Raw genomic sequence first — 6,481 nt, forward strand, 5'->3', positions numbered from 1 at the left:
CTCAAACGAAAGTAACCCACCAAGAATAGTATGCTTGAATGGCTCTATCAACCATAAAAAAATTTGAATCAAAAGCTTGAGTTTTTTGGATGAATATGGAGGCAAAGTGAAAGAGATGTTGTTTTTAGTTCATAACAAGTGAGAAAGAGAGAGTGTAAATCGATTTTAGGTGCATTAAGAGCTTTAAATTGGTTGTTCATTGTGGTTGGGGTATTGATGGCAATGGCAATCTTGTAAATACTTGAAGATGATGATGTTGAGAGAGTAAAAAAACCATTTTCGAAAAAAAAAAAATTAATGGCATTTTCGTAAATAATGTGAACATGTGGGTTGAATAAAGCAAAAAAAAATGAAAAAAAAGAAAGAAATGTTAGTTTTGCAAAAAAAACCAACAGTTTAAGTCGTTTTTGGTTGGATATGTTCTAGTCAAAGTCCAATGCTGATAAGGATTATTCGAGCTGGTAGTTAAAAGAAAAAAAAAAACTAACTTACAGAGGCCTAAAATTGTGGAATATTTCAATACTTTATAATTTATGAGAGAAAAATGAACCACTGCTACAGCTTGATTTTCTATCAAAATGACAATTTATCTCAAACTAGTATTACTATGGACTCAATTTTGTTTGCATTTAAATTATCAGTTTTAGACTACATTATTTTTTGTCAATATATATTCTTACATTTAAAATATCATACTTGATGTATTCAGTTTTATATATCTATATTCTAATAAGTCATTTCTAAAATATTCTAGGGTTAATATAATAAATCAATAATATTAAACATGTATGTAAAATGTTCAATTTCAGATAACTTACAAAAAGTTCTAAAGATAGTGGAATATGCTCTTTTATTATAAAAAGAAAATAGATTTGTGAAATTGCCAAACCATAACAAACAAATAAAAAAGAAAAAAAAACAAATTTGTAAATACACAATTTGTATCATTATAGTTGTTTTCATCATTACGGTGTTGGTTTATTTGTCTTTGAAAGCAACATCACATCATTTGTAACCATCCAATTTGTATTATCATAGTTGTTGATACCTTTTTCTGCAGTAGAGTGTTAGTTCTTTTTTCTTTCCACATCTTGAAAACAGCATCACATCATTATTTGTTAGCCACACGGTAAAATTTCTTCAAGCGTAAAAACAAAATAAATAAAAATTTAAAGACTAACATAAAAGAAGTAATCAATCAGAAAAGAAATAAGGATACACCTGTTTTCAGATTATATATTGTTCACCACGTTTGTTTTTTATTTTATTTTGAACATTTGTTCACTACGTTTGTTGCAGAGAAGCTATTTCATTTTGTTTGTTAGTTAGATAATGCTTCATTCTTGTTAAAGCCTAGTCTTTTTTCATATCTTCATCTTTCTATGTTTCTGTTTTGGTGGATGCAAAAGCAAGTTAGTAGTTTCCTAAAGATAAGCCATAGAAAAACTATTTATGTAAATATCAATATTACCTTGGTTGTTGTCAGGGCTTTATAACAGGATACACTCACATGACGTATTCGACCAGAAATAAATAATTAAAAGATTATCACTTGTATGAAGTCTTTTTGCATCAATAGAAGTTCTGAACAAAGAGAAAAAGATATGAAGCATGGAGAAGAAGAAAGATCAGGATGTAGAAGAGATAAAATGCAGTTTAAATACTTTAACAAAAAAATATGCAGTTTAAATTGTGAACATATCACTGAACGTGGTATGATAATGGGAGAAAAGTTAGGAATGTAGTTATTTGTAATTTTTTTTAAAAAGAGATCAAACATATTTTTTGAAAAGTAAGAATTTTGTTTGATATTAATTATTTATTAAATTTGCCACATGTCAAAATCTGATTAGTCAGGTGACTTGTGCTTTAATATATAAACGATAAACAAAATATAGTTTAGACCAAAAACGGTTTGTAATCTTATAGCTTATCTTTAGGGTTGGTATTGAAATTTATGGGTGTGTAAATTTTAATAATTCTTCTATATAATTCAGGAAAATCTGTATAATATAATTATTTTAAAGTTGAAAGAAAAACTAAGAGACAGTTAGCTAAATATACATAGAAGAGATCCAAATTGGCGAATTACACATCCACTGACCTTAATGGTCGTGTCATGTCCATTGTGGCTTGAGCGGAAGATTATATCCATGCATCATGATGAAAAACCACTCAAGTACTATGTCCTGGAGAGAATAGAAACTTCATTTTTACACTCTCTTTCTTCCTGCAATTATTTGTCTCATCTGACACACTCTTCTTACCTCCAGTCATTTTCTTTTTGTCTGATACATTTTTTTTTTCTTCATCTCTTTCGTTCTTTTTTTTCATTATTTTTCGTTTCTTTTCTCTTACCCCCATTCCTTGTTTCTCTTTTGATTCTATTTGTTTATTTTTCTTAGTTTCTTTTTCTCCCTCTCTTTGAATATCTTTATTGGTACGACAAAATTCAAAAATGATAGTTACGACAAATATTTTTTTCCCTCTTTTTGTCTGATACATTACCTCCAATTTTCTGAAGCTACGGCAAATTTTAAAAATGATCTGACACCAAATCTAGATAAAACATTTCATGATAGTTATTCCATTGATTTTGAAGGTTAGTAATTCTCTTATGTCTGTATTTCTAGTAAATCATAATTAGAACACATGTATTACTATACATTTATAGAAATATGATAAAGGTAAAAAATGTTAACACTATATACTATAGAGATGTTAAGATACTTATTTGATTAGCAAGTTAAGTGTTATATGTGGTGCGTTAAACAAATCAATAACATAATAACAATATTTATAATTTAGTATTAATTATTAATCTAATATCTTATTTATCCTGTAATAAATAAGTTAGATACTAAAATTTAAATTAACGAGTAAAACAACAAAGTTAACATGCAATAATCGTTATTGTAGGTTGTTAATAGTTGATGTATCATTTAAAAAATATAATAGTTGTTAACATAGGTATTAGCATAATTTTCATGTTTCTTTTCATTGGAACATAGATCATATTTATACGTGGTAACTAGTTATCAGCTATCTATTATTGTAACACGTTAAACTTTACTATTATGCCTCAAACATTTTTAATAGTGAAGATTTAAATATTATATTTTTTAGTTAGTTGATAATATAAATATTATTTAGAAAAAAAAAATAGTTGCTATCAAGTTCGAATCATTGAATTGGCTTACTTATCAAATATCACGTTTTTCAGGAAAAACAGAAAGGATCCATCGATTGGTTTAATTCGCTGGATAAAAACATGTTTTGCTAGTTTTTTCTTTTACTTGACTGACATTTTACAGACATTATGTAAAAGTTAGATTATAGGTTATAGGGATAAAATTGGAAACAGAATTATTTTTTACTTATGAGAGGTAATACTATAATTATGGTCACATCTAGGGGTATGATAGCCAATTAATTCAAAAACTAATACTCATTCCGTTTCACAAAGATAGATTATTTTAATATTTTCACACATTTTAAAAATACACATTAAACTACCATAATAAATGTATCGTTTTCTGTAATTTTCAATTTTTAATAACTTTTAATCAATAGCAATTTAATAAAGTCAATTAATTTTTTTAACGTTTAGAAATTTTTCATAGAAAATACAAAAAATATATCTACGTGAAACAAATTTTTTTTCTAAAAAGTCTATTTTAATGAAACGGAGGGACTATGTTATTAGAATATGCTCGAACCGGTCTTCTTACTCTTCACTGTTTGAGTTTGACCGTTGATTATGAGTCTTCCATCAAAAGATCATTAAATATTTATGGAATTTTGGCAAATCCCACTCGCACATGACACACCAACGGTCAAAAACAAATACAGAATATAAGAGAAATATAATAGTATTGATAAAATTATAAAAATACACAAACTATTATGCCAAACATAAGAATATAAACTCAGAATCTAAACTAATTATTCCTAAACCGGAAACATACACGAACAAACCGGATGATGTCACATGGAAAATTGGTTTAGGGGTAGGATTGTGTGTGATGTATATTTGGTCAAGACAGTTGACCAACTCTTTCCTTTTTTTGTTTTCAGACAATCTACGAAGATAGAACTTCCTTTTAACTCCAATATCCAAACGAATATAAACCCCATAGAGACAGAGACCAAAAGCGAAAACCCAATCTCAAATCTCTCGAATTTAGCTCGAAAGTTCGAATCTTTAATTGCTTCAATGGGTGAGAAGGAGTCAGAGACAGCTCCGATTTGGGGAAGAACACGACAGAGCGAGAACAACAATGGATGTAGAATCGTCTGCTCTATCTGAGCAACATCGATCTCAAAATCGAAGTAGAGGAGGTTCTTATGAAGAACGAGGTAGAGGAGTTAAGGAGTTTCGAAGTTGGTTCTCTTGGCTCATCCCCTGTTTCGTGATCGCTAACGTTGTCGTGTTCGTGATCACCATGTATGTCAACAACTGTCCGAAGAAGTCTGGAGATTGTTTCGCTGGTTTCCTGGGTCGGTTCTCGTTTCAGAGCACAAGAGAGAATCCTCTCCTGGGTCCTTCCTCTCTCACGTAAGCAGAGACCTGTGCTCTAGTATAGCTTGAAAGAAGTAGTTAGTGTGACTTGTAGAATCATTTAGGAGTAGGGTATAGAGAAAGTGTGTTTCTTTCTCTTAATTTGAGATTGATTTTGGTTTACTTTTTGTTACTTGGAAACAGGTTAAGAACAATGGGTGGATTAGATGTAAAGAAAGTGGTTGAAAGAGATGAAGGGTGGCGTCTACTTTCTTGCAACTGGTTACATGGAGGAGTTGTTCATTTGTTGGTGAACATGTTGACTCTTTTGTTCATCGGTATGCGTATGGAACGTGAATTCGGGTTTAGTAAGTACTCTCTCTTGTGCCTCTCTTGATAGAGATTTGTTACACACACATCTTTTATGGAACATTTGTATAACCTATAGTTTCCATTTTGTTTTCTCAGTAAGGATTGGATTGCTTTATTTGATATCTGGGTTTGGAGGAAGTATATTGTCAGCTCTTTTCCTTCGCTCAAACATCTCTGTGGGAGCTTCTGGTGCTGTCTTTGGTTTACTTGGAGGAATGCTCTCTGAGATCTTTATCAACTGGACAATCTATTCTAACAAGGTAACCCAAACACCTTCAAAAACATGACTCTTTTTATATAGGAAAATTAATTGCCAACTACACGAACAAATACACCACCATGTGGTCACATGACCAAAATAATGTATTAAAACTAATGAAATGTGTCACATTTAACATCTCTGAATAATTATCTCTGAATTATTATGTGTTATGTTGCTAACACGATCAACATAATTCCGATACCTGGAAATTTTTATCACATATTAGTTCACTGATGTTATAAAGTTTGGAAGTTCATGTTGTTTGCTAATGCTTTGTATAGGTTGTGACGATTATAACTCTTGTATTGATTGTGGCGGTTAACTTGGGGCTTGGTGTACTCCCTGGAGTTGATAACTTTGCTCATATTGGTGGTTTTGCTACCGGTTTTCTACTTGGATTCGTGCTCTTAATCCGTCCTCATTACGGATGGATCAACCAAAGAAGTGCTCCTGCAGCTAAACCTCACAAGTACAATATCTGTCAGGCCATATTATGGACCGTCTCTCTTCTCCTCTTGCTTGGTTGGTAAGTTGTTAAATTATATTAACTATAAACCATTCAGTTTGTTTATCCTATAGTAAAGACCATATAGAAAAAATAACACAAAACCGGTTTGTTTCCTTTTCAGGTTCATTGCTGGTTTGATCTCACTTTTTAACAATGTGGATGGAAACAAACATTGTTCATGGTGTCATTATCTATCATGTGTTCCAACTTCTAGATGGAGCTGTAACCGAGAACCAGCCTCTTGCACGGTAACAATCTTTATAGCCATTTTCATTATCGAGTTTCATTCAGGGTCTCTAATCAACATATCTCTGAGATTCTTTCTTTTTGCAGACGACTCAGTTAGGCAACCAGTTGAGCATGACTTGTTTGCGGAATGGGAAGTCAGGATCATACATTTTGGCAAATCCCTCCGATTCACGGATTAATAGCTTATGCGTTCAGCTTTGCCGTTGATTTAGAATACACTCATTCACATTCCATTGTATCTTATTTTTGTGTATATTTAATAGGTACACCTTGTTGAATAAATAAAACAATGGTATTCTAAATTGTCTGTGAGTTTTGAGATATCTGGTAAACTATCACACTCGTGGTTGATCCTATTTTAGTAAATTTTCCCATGGTCGTCCTTAGAACTTTAGAAGAACTTCATTATATATAAAAAAAAAACTCAAGTACCCCAACTCAGTTTAATCCTATGTTATTCTGCTTTAGTACTGATACATGAATATAGTGGATGAGGTTCTTCATGTGGACAAGCGTTCCTTGATATAAAAGTTGTTTGGAGAACATACGAGAAAAGAATTAGATGAAACCGACCTGTTTATTCTGGAAA

General features: G+C 31.1%; 1 pseudogene; it reads left to right on the plus strand.

Moving 5' to 3' along the window:
- The first annotated feature begins 4,073 nt into the window (after positions 1 to 4,073).
- Positions 4,074 to 6,215, plus strand: LOC106339389 (annotated as a pseudogene).
- The last annotated feature ends 266 nt before the right edge of the window (positions 6,216 to 6,481 follow it).

This window comes from Brassica oleracea, chromosome C4 (assembly GCF_000695525.1).
Source record: "Brassica oleracea var. oleracea cultivar TO1000 chromosome C4, BOL, whole genome shotgun sequence".
NCBI classification, from domain to species: Eukaryota; Viridiplantae; Streptophyta; class Magnoliopsida; order Brassicales; family Brassicaceae; genus Brassica; species Brassica oleracea.